Raw genomic sequence first — 18,302 nt, forward strand, 5'->3', positions numbered from 1 at the left:
TCATTTCCTCCTCTGAAAAGTGTGGGTTTTTGGTTTCACTGGATTTGAGACCCAGGATCTTTGATGGAGTAGTAGGTGATATTTAGTATGTAAGATGTTGAAAACCAGTCACTCAGGAATTTCAAATTGCTCACTCGCCACCTGAGAAGGCTGACTGCAGGGCTGTGACTAGGTCCTCGTGCAGTAAATGCCTGGCTCAGAGTGCACAGTTAAAAGAGCTAAAACTGCAGGACTAAGCCCCTGGCTCCTGACTTCCCATCCAGAGTAATGTCTTATCAAATCAATCACAGAGCATAAACATCAGCTGTCTCTGAGAGATTACCTATGTAAGGTTTGGGTGGATGTGGACGGGCACAAAGCACCCAACTCCCTGAGCCCCAATAGGCTCTCTCTCCTAAAGCATCAGGCCTACTCACACTGCTTAGCCTGTTCACACTGCTTAGTCTGTTCACACTGCTCATTATACTAGATGGTTTAAACAACAGAAGTTTATTTTTCACAGCTCTGGAGACTGGGAAGTCCAAAATCATGGTGCTGGGAGATTGGGTGTCTGGTGAAAGCCACTTTCTGATTCATAGATGGCTGTCTTCCCGCTGTGGACTCACAGGGTGGAAGGGGTCAGAGAACTCTCTGGGGTCTCTTGTAGATGGGCACTAGTCCCATTCATGAGGCCTCTGCTCTCATGACCTAATCATCTCCCCCAAACTCCACTTCCTAAAACTCCACCTTGAGGGTTAGCTTTTGACATATGAATTTTGGGGGAGACATAGACATTTCAGCCTAGAGCAGACCCTATTATTTCCAGCTCTTCTTTTTTAGCCAACCCCCTTTGCACATGAAGACAAGGTTCAGCCTGCCCCTGTTCTGGTCCATCTTGGGGATCTACTAGTATTTAAGTTTGGAGTCATATGAATGATGCAGGTGACTCAGGAGGCCTTTCTTTTTTCTTGAATTTATTGGGGTGACATTGGTTAATGAAATTATATAGGTTTCAGGTGTACAATTCTATAGCACATCATCTGCATATTGTTCTGTGTCTTCACCACCCCAGACAAGTCTCCTTTGTCATCATCTGGAGGCCTTCCGACCTGGAGAGTAGGTCGCAGGTACTAGCACAGTGATGGGTAACAGTGAAAGGCACAGACATGGCCAAGCAGAAACCAAATACGACTGCTAAGTTGTTTTCCAAGATTATTTCCTTCCTTTACAAAATGTAACCTGTTTGAAAGGCATTAACCTGGAAATTCTTGGGATCCTCTTTGCTTGCTTCATAGACCACTCAGACAGATCCATTATTGCCATGGCAAAAGTATGCTCTTCCCCAGCATGTGCAGAACCTGTGTCTGCATTCAGGGGTGTCACAGTCAGAGTACTGACACCGCGGACATCTGCAGACACCACAAATAGCCCCCCACCCAGAGCCAGTTGTTAAACATCTACCAGCACACTGTGCTCCTAACTGACCTCCACTCACCTGCCTTGCTGTGCTAACCAGTGGTCTTGTCCCATGTAAAACCCACTGACCAATGCCTGGCCCTCCAAGGCTCACAGCTGTTCCAATCAGGGAAATCACATGCTTGCCAAGATTTGATTATGCTTGCCCAAACCTATTCATGCAAAATATATTTGTTATAGCAATTACCAAATTAGGTAAATATTGCAGTACTGATGGAATGTGAGTGTGAAAGTAATAGAGCTGTCATTTCCATGGAAATTAAGTTGAATGCTTGGGAAAGACTTAATAAAGGCAAATTGCTTAAAAACTGCTGTCAAATTGAGTACAGGCAAAGCCTTTCAACTGTAAAATTTTGAGAAAGATTATATAAGTCGGGAAGGATTCTGAGTTCTTGTTGCTTTGAAGTGTCTTATGTTCCTGTTCCACTTCATTATATAAACCTAGAGGCTCAGTGCACGAAATTCGTGCATGGGGGGATGTCCCTTAGCCCAGTCTGCACCCTCTCCAATCTGGGAACCCTTGAGGAATGCCTGACTGCCTGTTTAGGCCTTCATCCCTCTCACAATTCAGGACTGCTGGCTCCCAACTGCTCACCTGCCTGCCTTCCTGATTTCCCCTAACCACTTCTCCCTGCCAGCCTGATCACCCCCTAACCACTCCCCTACCAGCCTGATTGATGCCTAACTGCTCCCCTGCCAGCCTGTTTGCACGTAATGCCTCCCCCTGCAGGCCTAGTCTCTCCCCCCACCCCCCAATAGCTCTCCCCTGCAAGTCTGGGTCCCCCCCAAACTGCCCTCCCTTGTAGGCCTGGTCCCTCTCAACTGTTCTCCCCTGCTAACCATATTGTGGTGGCCACCTTATGTCCACATGGGGGCAGCCATCTTTGACTACATGGGGACAGCCATCTTGTGTGTTGGAGTGATGGTCAATTTGCATATTACTCTTTTATTAGATAGGATAGAGGCCTGGTGCACTGATGGGGGCTGGCTGGTTTGCACTGAAGAGTGTCCCAGATCAGGATGGGAGTTCCCTTGGGTCATGGAGTGGCCTAGGCGAGGGGCCTGTGGTGGTTTGCAGGATGGCAATGCTCCCTGGCGACCCAAATGGTGGCCCTAGTATCTGGGATTTATTTATCTTCTATAATTAAAACTTTGTAGCCTTGAGTGGAAGCTCTGGCATACCAGGGTGTGTGGAAAGCTTGGCTTCCTCCATTGCCAGGGAAACCAAAGCCTCCTACTCTCTCTGAGGCTGCAGCCATCTTGATTGGGTTAATTTGCATATTGCTCTTTTATTAGATAGGATAGGACAGTGGTCGAGAGCCACACGCAGTTCTTTGGCCCATTGAGTTTTTAGCAAAGGTCAGCTTAGGAGTACTCTAATTAAGTTAGTAACAATGTACCTACCTATATAGTTTAAGTTTAAAAAAATTTGACTCTCAAAAGAAATTTCAATCATTGTACTTTTGATATTTGGCTCTGTTGACTAATGAGTTTGCCAACCACTGGGATAGGAGATTCAAAAATCAGGGAGAACTCCAATTAGTGAGCTTGTACCCAAGGGAGGAAATGTGTATTTTTACATCTTTAAGTTAGAATATGACATTGAAGGTGTGCTAGATTACTTTTATGATTTCATGCTCTAACTCACTCTTCAGTGATGCCATATCATAAGTCCCAATCTTGTTGGTTGACAGATTTCTACTGTGACTGGTGCTCACAAATCATTTCATATACATGATGGCTTTATTTTAGGCAGATGTCGCCATATGATCTTAGCTCTGCCATTGGAGGCTCCTACTTATCAAGCAGGTGGTTCTACCTTGTTAGCCTTCCTGCTCATGCTTCTCTACTTGCAGCCTGTTCACTTTTCCTACCTCCTTGATGCCTCCTCTTCCCTGATTCTGTCCCCAGGGATTCCTTCTGCATAGCCCTTCCCCTCTCATTGCAGGTAGACAGCCTACCTACCCTTATCTTCCAAACTCCAGCTCTAGTGTCGCTTTCTTCAGGAAACCTGTCCTGATTCCTAGGCAAGGAGTAATCTCCTCATCCTTGCTTTTCTCATGTAATTTTATCTGTCTCACTAATTATATGGATTATTTCTTTTAAAAAGGTTATTGATACCATAAAATTGGAGATTTCAATGTGACTTCAGAGATCCTGGCATTCACAACCCTAATTTTTATTTGAGAAAACAGGACCAGAGTCCTGACATGACTAGCTGAAGGTAGTAATTACAAGTTAGTAATAACAGAAGAGATGTACGAATGATACCTCCTATCTGGAGGGTGTTCTGTACTGGCCTCCATTTACCGTGCTTTGCACATAGTAGGTGTTTTCACACATTTTTCTTTAAGATCAGATTTACTTAATGAAAATCTAGAGGGTCCCTTTATTAAATATATGCAGATTGGAAAGAACTATATATTCATTATAGAGACTTTGAAAAATACAAACTGCTAGAAAGAAAAAAACAATAAAAACCATCATTTGTTTTGCTTTTTGGAGATAAGGATTTTTAACAGTTAGGATCATTTCCTTCAGATTGGGTTGAAAGAAAAAGAAATCAAACAATCCAGCATTCTGCTTGACAAAAATGCTTGCAGGTTGAAGTGCTTTTTGATTGAGCAAAAGAAGCAAAACACTCCAAATTGTGTCTCTGATTCTATCCAGCCACCCATCTATTCAAGAAATGCGAATCTTGAGTGAGGAAGACGCTGTGCTCGACCCGGAGGGGTTCAGAGATGAATTACATATTGCATGTGCCTGCCTTTGAATGTTTCAGAATCCAGTAGCGGAACCAGACCTATAAACAGATAATCACAGTGCAGGCTGACAATGGAGAGACGAACAATTGAAGGTGGTCTGTAATTACACGCAACATTACATGACATGGATTTTACGGTCTGTAACAATGGGCTGCGGTGGTTTATAATTTCTGTGATCAAACCAAAAGCCACATCACAATGACCAGGGAAATGTTTTTTAAAGGTGATTATTCATAAAATGGAAATCATTAGAATTTCACAAACCAGTAATTACAAAAGTAGGAAAGGTTACTATGGTGTAGTTTATAACTGCAATAAAAGAAATTGCAGGCAGACTTTAAAAATGTTCTCCTAATTAACTTCATTAAAGGTTACTGTCTGAGATGAGCGATAGATCAACTAAAAAATTAGGCGATGAGAAGCTTAAGGGATTTGAATTTGGTGAGTCAGGCGTACTGTGAAATCAAGTGTTTCTTCTCTTTATTGGTATTTCTAGTATCTGATACAATAATGATAACTGGTTTGGGCATTATTGTAATAATCAGATGCTATGTCCTTTTGTTCTTAACAATGACATTTTGCATTATTGAAAGACTTTAAAATATTCACAGGACTTTGGCAACCATTTCATTAGTCTTGTTTTTATTTTAATCTATCAGGGTGGTTTTCTCCCTGAGCTTGATGCCTCTCACTGTGTGGAATAGCCGGAGCACAGTCAGGGAGGCTGTCAACATGTCTGAAGCGAATGGGGCCAAGAATCGTGAGAGAAACCAGTGTATCGGGAGCGTGGTCTCCCAGGACAGCTCGAAGTGTCAAATGTCTCCGGCTTCTGGGAATGGTTAGATAATAATTGTCCTTCATGAGTATCCCTAGACGCCAGAGTGTGTTTTCATTTCAGTAGAAGTGGCCTGGAGTGGCTCCTGCTCCATTCTTGAAGGTCCCTGTTTTGGGAGAACAGCAGTGGCTTGCTCCTGGAGGACAGGCAATTCTGCCCAGCAGATGGCCAGCCAGTGAACTGTGTGGCTGGGACCTGGTGTAAGCAAGTCGCTCCCCATGCTGGGCCTCCGTTTCCTTCTTCTATAAAATGAAAGAATAGTTAGAGTGACATTTCTGGCTCTTTCCAGCTCTAAAGCCCTATGACGCCACTTTGGGTTGGACATGTCTTGGAAGGGGTGCTCTGGGACACAGTGGGGACCCCAGTCCCGCCTCCCAGTCACTAGGAGTGACCTCCATTCACTGTCTCACCCTGTTGCCCACCCAAATCCATTCTCCTTCCAGGCCCCAGAGCTGCTTTTCCATAAAATTCAATGGCTCACACCAGGAATGGCCTTTCTGCAGAGACTTAGCTATTTTCTCCAAACCCTGATTCATTTTCCTCTTCCCCAACAGGCAGGCATAGAACACTCCTGAGGGCAGTGTGAGGTCATGTGACTGAGTTCTGGCCAAGCAGGATCCTGGCTGCCAGGCCTGACTTGCAAAGGCCTGGGCAGCCCCTGGCCCTCTCTGCCCTTGTTGTGGAGAACCTGGAGCCACATACTGGTGGCAGGATCTGGCACTTCCTATCCACAGGAAGGAAGATGAGGGAGAAATCCAAGACATTCTCCAATAAATTGGGCAAGTCTTAGTTTTCTCCAAGTTCCAGGTGCTGCCCTTACACATATGATCCTCTGAAATAAATTGGAAAAGACATTACTTAAAATTTATTCACGGAACAGTTTGGTGTGTCCTCAGTAAGTTAAACATTAAATTACCACATGACCCAGCAATTTTGCTTATAGGTATATACCTAAAAATAAATTGAAAATAGGTGTTCAAACAAAAACCTGGACATGAATGTTCCTAGTGGCACTATTCATAATAGCCAAAAGATGGAAACAACCCAACTGCCCATCAACGAATGAATGGATAAACCAAATGTGGTGAACCCATACAATGGAATATTATTCAGCCATAAAAAGAAATGACATGCAGCATGAATGAACATTGAAAACATTGTGGTAAGTGAAAGAAGCCAGTTGCCAAGGACAATATATTATAAGATTCCATTAATATGAAATATTAAGCCACAGAGACAGAAAGTGGATTAGTGGTTGCCATGAGCTGGGGGTGAGGGTAATAAGAAGTGACTGCTTAATGGACACAAGGTTTCCATTTGGGGTGATGAAAAAGTTCTGAAACTAGATAGTAATGATGGTTACATAACACTGCCACTGAATTGTACACCGTAAAATGATCAAAATGGTAAAATTTATGTTATATATATTTTACCACAACAAAAGCTATCCACACTTTTTAAGCCAATGAGAAGAGAGAGAGAGAAAGAGAGAAAGAGAGAGAGAGAGAGAGAGAGAGAGAGAGAGAGAGAGAGAGAGAGAGAGAGAAAGAAGAGAGAGAGAGAAAGAGAGAGAGAAGAGACTTGGAAGATGGGGGAAGACTATGAAAATAGTGAAGTGCTTTGACTACCATGCATTTGAGCTCTGGGCTTCTGAACCTACCAGGGACAGACAGTTAGCGAAATTCCTTGGCTTGATAATCTCTCTAGAATAGTTGAAAAGGTTCTGTGGTGGGACTTCTGCCTGCACCCATGCCCTGCTTCATCCTCTTCTGCCTAACCTGGCACAGCTCTCCATCACTGTCCTGCGTCCTGCATCCCCCACCACCTGCCCTTCTGTAAACGAACGGGTCCTGGCCAATACCTTCTCAGCTAATCTCCGTCTTTGTGGGAAATGCCACAGGCTCTTGGTTAATATGTTTGTGCTTCTGCATTCTGGTCTTTGGGAGGAACAGCACTGGTGCCACGGGCCCTCTCAAGAGGCAGAGAAGAGGAGGGCTGAAGCAGACATTCTGAACAGGAACAGGAACAGACTCCCTGCAGGTACCCTGGGTCATGTCCTGGGCTTCTCAAAAACACTCAGAGTGCACACACATGGGGGCCCCCTTAGGCCTGCATGGGCTGGTAGGATTCCACATCATTATTTGTTGGACATTCATGGAAAGGTGACCTTAATTTGCATTCAGATTTGGAGATATAAACACATTCATGGACGTGGAAGAAATCACCCCAGGGCAGGACACATTCTATGTTACACAGAGACGTGGCTGTCAAATACACAAAGATAATAAACTGAACTTACAGCTCAGGGTTCTCCCTGTGTTGTCCCCCCAGCCCCCCTCCATCCCCACAAAGGCTCATATCATAGGTTGTTGCAAAACAACTAGCAATGCAATATGTCAGAGAGAATCATCTGCTCCTGATTATTCAAAGGGAATGAATGTAGTCGAGGGAGCAGGGCATCCTTCAGATGGTAGTGAGACACTTCCCCCGGTCCTTTTCTCCCTCCCTCCAGTGGAATCAACAGGTCTTCAACTGCACCATAAAAGCTGAGATGTTGGCTCAGAGGCCTGCTTAATTTGAGCACATAATTACCAGGAGAGAAGGGTCGGCGCTTTATGGTCATCCGCCTCATGGGCATCCTTTCAATTACCGTGTAGTGCTGGGTCATAATGGGAAACGGGCACGATGCCATGCTTCTGAGAGATCTTTAAAGATGAGGATTTCTGGGCTGGTTTCCTGATTGACTTTTAGATTTCTTTTTCTTTTTTTTTCTTTTTTTAAGGCAATGTTGTCACATTATCTTCTGAGGCCCTCACATGCCTCTGGATTTACCTCCTTGGAGAATAAATGAACTTCAGAGGATACCTGCTTCTGATTTATGGTTCAGTGCAGGCCTTTGGCTTTGGCTCTTCCTCCATCCAAACCAAGAGCTGTCAGGGTGATAGGGGCTGTGGGGCTCAGCAACTCCCCTGAGCGGGCTGCTCAGTGCCATCCTCTACCCTGGAGGGTTGGCGGGCTTCCCTCTCTTGGCTGGATCTACAGGCTCCCTGGCATCCTCCCAGCTTTCTGCGTGTGGCTCCTGCTGCTGCCAGGGAAGAGGCAGAGGACTGTGCTCTGGGATGAGAGGGGCTTGCTCTTTGGTCCTGGGGCCTCCAGGGCTGCAGGCCCTGTGAGGACTTCCAAACCTGCTCAGGAGACCCTTAGTAGGGGCGAGTGGCAGTCACAGTGCCTGTGGAGAAGAGGAGAGCAGGCTACGTTCTCACCATTTAGCCAGCCCCTTTGTTGCTGTGTGTACGACTTGGGGGTATGGGTGCTTTGCTTTTAACCCACTTGGATACTCCACTCAAGAACTACTGACTGGGTCCAGGCAGGAAGTTGGTGCTCTAGGTTACGAAAGAAGGAGCCTGCTGCCGCTGTTGTTTTGGTTCTGAATTCATTCGCTCTTTCTTTGGCCATGGCAACAGCCCCCTGACTTCTCTCTGCTCCAGTCTTGTCCCCTCCAGGCCACACGTGTCACTGCTGTTTGCAGAGCTGTTGTGCTCCCTGATTCTGGGGGCCTTGTTCACACTATATACAGTGGAGTTTTGGGGGCACCACTGGATAGGAAGTGAAAGTCATTCTCTGGAGTCATTCAATGCAGTGGGCCCTGGCCGACAGACTCATTTTTAAGTTCTTAGAAGGGCTCCCCAGTGACAGTAAGACTCAACCCAAGATTCTTAGCTTGTTACACAAAGCCTCTCTATCTCCCCACTCCCAGCTCCTTCTAGCTCTATCTTTCCACCATCCCCAATTCTTTGCAACTTCCAGATACCAACAGCTCAGGATGTCCTCTCCTGCCCTGTGCATTTACCATCTTCTCTTCATCTCTCAAGACTCATTATTGTCTCCCCCTCCATTCCTAAGTGTCCTTCACTCTCCTCCCTGAGTCCTGTGCCCAGTACCATCCCCTAACATTTATCTATATCCAGAGCTTCACTGCAAGCACATCCTGATTTTGATTGAACTGTATCTTGTTTATCACTGTATCCTCTGGGCCTGGAACCATATGTTACCCAGTGTCAGCATACATGACTGTCTGAGGATAAAGTGCAGAAAATATACAACAGCCAGAGGCCTCAGAATCTCCAAGTTCACATGGGGAGGCAACATACACCTGGGGAGACATCACACACCTGGGGAGACATCACACACCTGGGGAGACATCACACACCTGGGGAGAGATCACACACCTGGGGAGAGATCACACACCCGGGGAGACATCACTCACCTGGGGAGAGATCACACACCTGGAGAGACATTGTCATAGGATGATTGCATGCTGTGCTGTGAGCTGCACGCCCTAAGGTTACTCAAAGGGAAAGGTGTAGACAGAAGTATTTGGGGATTATTTCCTGTGATCTTTGAGCTTAAAAGAACCCCAGGGATCACTTTTCTCTCATGTTCCATTCATGGATAAAAAACCTGAGGTCACTTTGAGAGTTGGCTGCAAAGCAAGAAATAACATTTTTGGCCTCTTGATTTCCAGTCCAGAGTTTACAAAGAAAAACTCATCAAGCCAAAACTAAGCAGACAGTTTGATGTTTTCTTGTAAATAATTTAGGGGGAGGGGTGTAAAACAAAACAGAATGATGTCGCTACATATTGATGCTGTGGCTGCTACTTAGAGAAGATTGCATGTGATGTTTTCAATTAGATTCTCTTTATCTGCCTTTAGAAGCTGGTGTTTTTTAAAGGACAGAATTGTAGTGCGTTATGAACACTGACAGCTCTGGTACTCACGTTGTGCTTCTGAAAGCACCAGGGGGAGATACAGATCTATCAACATAATCCTTACACTGAGTACTGTGCTGATTTCAGATGAGAGCAGCAGGAATTGCTGTCTTGGCATTCCAGCAGAAACCTCTTCATAAGCTGCCAAAGTGGGTGTTCAATCCACTGGCGCTTCGTGAGTGTGCATGCCGTGGTCACATGGCAGGATGGGTTGGAGGGTGGAGAATGGAGAGCTGAGTGCTGATGTGGGGAGAGGGTAGACTTCAGCTGGAGGGGCCAGCGAATGCTCTCTCTGGAAAGGAATTCCAGCAATTGGGACATCTGGAGACTCAAAGTCTGCCAAGGAAAGCCACTTGAATACATGGAATGCTAGCTATGTGATGGGCACCATGCTCAGGGCTCAGCAGGCCTTATCTTAATTCTCACAACCATCATGCAAGAGAAGTGTTATTATTATTCCCTGGTGACAGCAGAGTTCTAAGATGGGTCCCAAGATCCATCTTTCTGTGGACATGTCCTGCATTACCCCACACTATTCAGATTATGGATTTCTTCCCTGTAATTAGATATTTCGTCTGGCACAGCTGACTTTAAGAAGCGAAGGTTTCCAGGGTGGGTCTGAGCTAATCACACAAATAACATTACACCCCCTCCCCTCGGCCCCAAATATCTGGATCTGGAGTCAGAGACACAGCCAGTGTGAGGGAACCAGTGTGAGGAAACCTTGCCTGTGGCTTTGAAGATGGAGCAGGCACCCAGCAAGAATCTGAGCACATCTTAAGTTGCCGAGAGTGACAAGGAACTGAATTTGCCAACAATATGAGTGAGCTTGGGAGTGGATCCTGAGCTCTGAGTGAGAATGCAGCTGCCGGCACCTTGATTCTGGCTTTGTGAGACCCTGAGCAGAGAGGCAGCTGTGCTTTGTCTGGACATCAGACCTGCAGGGCTGTGAGTCAATAAGTGGGCATTGTCTTGAAGTGCTAAGTGTGTGGAGTTTGTTTGCAGCAGTAGAAGAAGAACTGAGGCTGGAAAGATTCAGCTGCCCAGGCTTACAAAGCCAGGAGGTGCCAGAGCTGGGATTTGAACCCAGGACATCTGACTTCTAAGTACAATAAATGTCCTTTAACACTAACCAGTGATTCTCAGCCTAGCCCATGGGGAGCTTGTTCAAATGAGACTTGGGTACGCCCTGTGGAACTATACCACTGGTTTTCCCGGGCCTCCAGCTGTCAGATGGCAGATGGTGGGACTTCCCAGCTTCCATAATCGCATGAGCCAATCCTTTATAATACATCTCTTTCCATATAAATCCATATGTCCTGCTGGTTCTAGAGAACCTTGACTAATGCATTACATTGGGAACAGAGTCCACCCCACTGCCTTGCCCTGCAGCATGCCAATAGAGGAATGGTGTGTGCTGGTGGGATGAAGATCCAGCTGCAGCCAATCTTGGGTGGGGCAGGAGCTTTGAGGCCATTTGCCATCGTGTCTGACAAATGGACTGAAGGAAGAAAGGACAGGAGAGGGATAGAAGGGCAAAGAGATGGCTGAGGAGGAGGCTGACTCAAAGATGGTATTTTCTGCCACTTTTTATATTAAATTCCTTTTTTGCCTTCATTTCTTATATGAAGTGTTACTGGATGACACTAATGCTTTGTGTACAATAAAACTTCATTAACCAATTGCTCAGGGGGAATGGGAGTATTATGGTTAATTGAATTATCTGATTAACTGAGAGTTAATTAACCAGAAACCTTTTGTAGTTCTAAGTCATGCTGCGAATATTTCAATATATCTTAGTTCTCTTTTCTACTAGAGTTAGAAAGGGGAAGGAATTAAGAGAGAGGGGGAATGAAACCAGTTTTCATGGAGGGTCTAAGGTGTGTTTATCCAAATACTATTGTCTGCTTTCATCCTTGTAACTATTTTTTTTTTTTAATTTGTTGATTTGAGAGAGACAGAGAGAGAGAGATGAATTTGTTGTTCCACTTATTTACGCATTCTTTGGTTGATTCTTGTATGAGCCCTGACTGGGGATCAAACTCACATAATAGGATGATGATCAAACCCACTGAGCTACTCTTCCAGAACCCACCTTATAGCTATTATATGAAGCCACTTGACATATAAAATGGAGAAGTGACCATTACTGAACATTGCTTTGCTGGTTGAGAACATGGGTGAGTTGCAGAGGCATCTCTGGGATATCAATGCTGGAAGCAGGTTGTGTGAGGGGGATTTGGAGTATGTCAGCCCCACTTACACACCCTGGTTCTGATCCCAATTAGCTGTGCGACCTTCCCTAACCTGAGGGGTCGCATATCAAGGTAATCACATGCAAGCACTCTGAGTAATTCAAACTGGGTTTGAATTCTTACTCCAGCTTTTTCCGGGCTGTGTAATCTGCAGCCAACAACTTTCCCTCTTTGCATCTCAGCTTCTTCATCTCCAAAATGTACCGCTACCTGCCCTACAGGGTTGCTGGGTGCCACCAGTGGGTCCAGCATTAATTGTAGCCATGATTACTACTATCAACATGACCAACGTCATGGTCATGTTAGGGGAGAAGAGATGGACCATGCTAACAATGCAATAGAGAGACCTCCATTTTAGGATGAGCCCAAAGTTCCCTTTGTATGAAGTCTCTGACACTAATCTTATTTTCTTGTTCTTTCTTTCCCCTCAAAGTGTGATGTGAGAAAGCTGTTCCAGAGGGCGCATATTTGTTAATTTTAGTTTTACTACACACACACTTCCAACAGAAGAGAAGAAAACACAGTGGGACCCACTGGCATTGTTCCCACTAAATCAAGCATTAGTTTGGCTAAGTCGCCAGTCTCTGCTGCCATCGTAATTTTGGTGAGTGAAAAGAACAGTTCTTTTTGCTCAGATTGCTAGATTTATATTGCTTTCACTTAGCAAGTGAATAATTGATAAGTTGGGGCATATTAACATTGAACAAAAGAGCCCAGTGGTGTAAGGGTCCTGGGAAGGCTGCCTAAATCAATATACATTCATGAATTCTGAGTGCAAAAGGTTGAGCTGAGAAAGAACACAGATTTAGACCCCCATTAATATTTGCAACACATTCTGCACACAAGAGGCTTGACGCAGCCCAAAATGTTTACTGAAGGGGCTTCAGAGAAATGGCTTCTAAACAACTTTGAAAGCAGGAGATTTTCCCCTCCAAAGATTTCGCGAGAAAAATCAATCATCGTTGTTGTTTGTGCGGTCAGAAGGCATCTATTAAAAATCTAATTAGGGTATTTTTACCAATTAAATGTACCAGGGCAACACTTGCCTGACTCAACGCTTGTAACTGCTGGCAAAGCAAATGCATCTTTTCTGTGATCCTCGCAGACGTGGCAACATGTTCCAGCCACTTCTCTAAGCTCTGCCCTCCCCATGCAGGAGCCAGCCTTAAAATTTGATTAATCTAAACATTTTGTAAGGTGTCAAAAGAGGTTTCTTGCCGGATGCCTCATGGTCACCCGGAGTCCCAGCCCTACGGAGGCCAAAATAACATCATTAGTCACAATTTGCTTTTGAAATACCTCCTGCTAGCCCCCTAATTTGAGCTATCAAAGCTGGAAATTTTAAACCAAGTGGGAAAATGCTTTCAATTTTAATGATGCATTGAATTCAGCGTCCTGCTGACAAGTCATCTAGAGTGTCTGATACCAGCACACCACTTGGCCATTCAAGATGTTGGAAGACTGCGTGCCCGCTGATATTCTAATGACCTGGTGGAGGAAGCCATTCTCTGTGGGCAAAGGGCTCACCTTTTAGAGGTCATGAAAAAGAACCTCACACCTGGAAGGGGCTCGAGTGGTCCTTTCATTCAGCCTCCAGGCTCTCAGGGAAATGTAATTCCTCCAGCCAGACTCAGGCTCAGCTTGCATACCCCAGGTGCTGGTGGGCTCACCACCTTGAGAGGCAGCTCATCCCATTCCAAGTCACTTTTGACATTTGGAAGCAGGCTTCTTAAGATCAGTGATTTAGAATTTGTCTCTGTATAATGTAGGCCCAACAAGAGCACCCCTAAGCCTCATGGATGCAGTTATTCTGCTCATCTCTCATGAAGCAATTAATTTGGAGACTAATTCAGAGCATTGGCTCATTATTGGGTCTTAGAGGCTAAAGGAAAAATTAGCCCTACATTGTGCAGATGGTATTTGTGCTTTTCCCTGGATATCTTAATTCACAAACTAATGTGAAATTTCAGTTGTGTGATCCCAGGGGCCCTTATTAAAACAGTCTCTCTGTTTTTCTTCCAGTACCCTAACTAACAAAAAAGAGAAGGTCAAAGCTACAGCCCTTAGACTTGTTGGAAAGACCTGAGATTCTCGATGGGAAGTCACATTTCAAGATAAAAGGCATCTGCCTCTCAAATTCTGAAAGGCCATTTAACGAGGGCCAGGAGCATTAGTTAGAGTAGGATTTGTCCCATCACAAGAGGCTTGGGCCTCTCCCATTCCCTTTGTGAATAACCTTCTGCTCTTCTTACTTGGGGGAAAGAGAGAAGTTGCTGTAGTTAAAAGGACTCACAGCCTATGGAGTCAAGCAGATTGGAGATTTATTCATGGCCCTACCAATTTCTCGCTATGACAAGCTGGAGAAGTTGCTAAAGCCTTTGAAGCCCAGTTTTTCATACTGTACAATTGGGACAAGAATTCCAAGTTCATAGGGCTGATATCCTATATAATAAAAGCCCAATATGCTAAGTGTCTGACTGTTCATTTGACCATTTGACCAGTCACTATAACACACACTGACCAACAGGGGGTAGATGCTCCAACTGGTAGATTAGCTTGCTGCTGGGGTCTGGCCTATTGAGACTGAGCCGAACATGCCTTGGAGCCCCCCTGTGGTCCCTCCCTGGCACTGATTGTGCACTGCTGGGTTCTCTTGGCCTGGCCTGATCCCTTTTGCAACTCAGGACCCCTCAGGGGATATTGGAAAGCCAGACTTGGCCCAATCCCCGCAGGCCAGGCCGAGGGACCCCACCAGTGCATGAATCTGTGCACTGGGCCTCTAGTTACTATAATAAAGTGAGATAATGTAATCAAGGGACAGCATAGTGTATTGGTTAGTAGCTCTTACTATGTAACAAAATGCCTCCGAACTCAGGAGCTAGAAAAAAAATAAGCATTTGTTATTGCTCACAAGTCTACCCATAAGCTGAAATTCTGATGGTTTGGGCCAGGCATGGTTGATCTTGGCTGGGCTGGCTCATGTGTCTATGTTGAACTGATGGATGGGTGGAGGGTTGGCTCTCCAGGATGGGCTCATTGCATGCCTGGCAGTTAGGTAGTGGGCAGCTGGAGTTACTGGCTGTCTCTCAGCTACCAGCATGCTAGGTTGGGCTTATTCACAGGGCAGAGGCCCAGAAGCGTGCACACCTTTTAAAACTGGCACCATGTCACTTCTTCCACATTCTGTTGGCCAAGCAAGTCATTCAAAGGGTGGAGAAATAGATTCTGCCACTTGGTAGGAGAAGCTGCAACATTGCACTGCAAAGAGCAGCCACTTTTGCAATCAACCTGCCCCACGCAGTTCCTGATAGAAGTGCTCTGTAAGTGGCAGCTATTAAAGACAGATTTCACAGACTGCAAATGGCAAGGATGGATCTGGTCTGTAGCCACTAAGTGAAGACATTTAAACACTATCCATTAGGAACCTTTTATCTTAATCATCTTATTGTTAACATTAACAATATCTTGTAGTTATTATACTTGTCCTAGTATCCATGAGGGGAGAGGGAGAAGAGGGTCTGGATCAAGCTGCTCATGGGAGAAGCTGGACAGGTTTCTAGGTCACCCTGAGTGCAAAATAGAGAGAGCTCCGGGTCAGACTTGTGTCAGCCCTTGCAAGGCAGAAATCGGGGGTTCAAAACCCTGCTGTTCTTGATCTGGAAAGAGCCCACCTTGATGGCCATTGCCATATTCGCCCCAGTAAGGTGACCCACATGCAAGACTGGGCATGACTGTGCTCCAGGTCTGGAGTTAGGTTCCTTGTATAGAACTCTTACCTTGGTCCTGTGACCTGTCCCCATTTTACCATTGCTGAAGCTGAGGCTCGGAAAATCAGGGTGATTTATAAATGCCAGAGCTGGAGTTGAACTCAAGAAAATGTAGCTTGAAAGCCCGGCCTTGTTGCTTCACATCTCACCACCCCTGAGGTCACTGCCAGCAAGAACACGCTAAAGAAGGAAGGGAAGTAATTTTTGTGAATGCTCACCATGTGCTGGGCACTGGTCTAAGCACCTTACATCATTGCCACTTTCATCCTGACTGCCTTATTCTTATAGCCCCATTTTACAGAGGAAGAAACGCAGGTTCAGAGAGGCTATATAGCACAGTCAGGAAGGGGTGGAGCTGAGATGAAAGGATCTGTTTTATTCCCCATTGCCATGATACTGTAAGACCACCTTTATAAGATAAAGAGGAGGCCCTTTCTCTACGAGCCCCTCATCCCTTTGAATACCTGATAATCCCCCTTTTAGGAAACAGCCCTCAGAATAGTCAAATAGTCCCCAGGAAATGGCAGTTACTCTGCGGTGTGGGAACTGACTAATCAACAGGGCGCTGCTGTCAGTGGGGGCTTGGGACCATCAGGGCTGATTCTAGTTGCCCCGGGATAGGGCAGGCTTGATAAAACAAGTTACCCTGCTTTTAATCTAGGAGGACTCAGAGTGGAAGCACTAGGGACAAATTAAACCAGCTTGCAAAATTATCTGTGGCTCTGCAGCATCCTCTGACGTTCTTGGCATTAAGGTGGTTGTCAGTTCTCCCAGGCAGAAGCTGAGGATGGGTGGGGGCAGGCACACCAGGGGCTCAGCAGGAGCTGTCTGAGGACAAATGGATTATTCCGGGGATTCCGCCCTGTGGAGAGGGTGGCAGTGACAGCAAAAACAAGCCTGGCTGCCTCAAGCCCTACCAGCTAATTACAGACACCCCCCAGCTCCTCCACAGCCCCTGCTCCCTACCCCAGGGACCCCAGGGGCTCACCAGGCCCAGTTCATATCACAGCTCCTTCCCTCTTCGCCCACCCGGCAGCCCTCTGTTGTGGCCACTGGTGCTCTTAGCAACTCTTCCCTGAGCTTTGGGCACTGCCGTACCTGCACTTCCTTCCTCTTCAGGTGGCTGATGCTGCCCTGGGTACCAGAAACCAGAGCATGTGCCCCGGGAGGTGAGCCTGCTACCTGGGGCTGGGCTGCTGGAGGCTGAGCCTACGCCTCTGGCTGGGAACTAGGGAGGCCACCAAAGTCCTGGGTGCCAGATTCATCAACTTTACCTGTTTTAGGGCCTTCCTCACACCCCTTCCAAGGGCTTCAGCTCTGTATCTGGCTCCATATTCAGTCATCTGTCTCTCCCACCACCCATATCCTCAGTGCATGGACTAGGGCCAGGCTGCTCACTGTGCTCTGTTATCAGCCTGATGTCCAGACCCCTGAAAATGGAATGGAATAGCATCCCTCCCCCCAGAGATTCTCCTGTCCCAGCCCTAGGCCTGCCAGCATTTAGTTTCCCTCCTCAAGCCCCCAGTTCATACTCCCTTATCACCTTTGCTATAGTTTCTAAAAGGACATTGCAAGAGATTTGGAAAGAAAGATGCCATGGGGGCCTATAGTGAGTGGTTAGTGCGGAGCATTCAGGAATGATTTCTTGGAGAAGGGAACTTGGAGCAAGTGAGGTGGGGCAGGGGCTTTGCAGGAAGGATGAGAGAAGGGCCCGGAGTAAGCAAAGGCCTGGTGGGATGGGTTGAACCTGCTCAGTATGGAGGAGATGTCTGTGTGTGTGCGCGTGCAAGTGTGCCCATATATGTGGGTGCATGTGTGTGTTTACATGTGTATATGTGAATATGTGCATGTGGTTGTGTGTGTGTGTGCACACATGTGTGTGGTGGGATCAGTGTTGAAAAACCAGGCTGGGAGGCAGCCAGGGGTCAGGTCTTGGGTGCCAGTTTGAACTGCCTTGAGTGGCACCAAGAGGCCTTGGGGGGAACTAAGTGAGCAGCTTCCACCTTCTGAGTTTTGGCTCAGGGATGGTGCTGCCACACTGCACCTCGGCCTGGCTTCCTCGGAGTGTGGTGCTGGGGCACAAAGCCCGAGGTCAGCTCTTCTCTCCTCACCTGACTCCAGTGTAGCTAACAATGTCTGATAACTCTGCTCTGACCGGCTTCCTGGGCCCGTGGCCTCCTCTCCACCCTGATCTGGCCAGGGGTCTCCCTGCCTGGAGCCACTTCCTCCCCAATCCACTCTCCAAGCCGCGCTCTGCTGTCAGGTTGGCTGCTCACAGTGTGACTGCTTGTGTCTTTAAAGGCTGAAGAAGAGTCTCATTGCTATATGTTGCATTTGCCACCTCCCCGGGGTCTTCTGAGCTCTCTACCCCCTACTCTCGCAGGCACCACCAGCCTCTGCACCTCCCTTCCCTGAATGCCTGTGTCCGTGTCTTTGTAACTTCCTTCCTTCTCTC

Source organism: Pipistrellus kuhlii, unplaced genomic scaffold, assembly GCF_014108245.1.
Source record: "Pipistrellus kuhlii isolate mPipKuh1 unplaced genomic scaffold, mPipKuh1.p scaffold_m20_p_4, whole genome shotgun sequence".
Lineage (NCBI taxonomy): Eukaryota > Metazoa > Chordata > Mammalia > Chiroptera > Vespertilionidae > Pipistrellus > Pipistrellus kuhlii.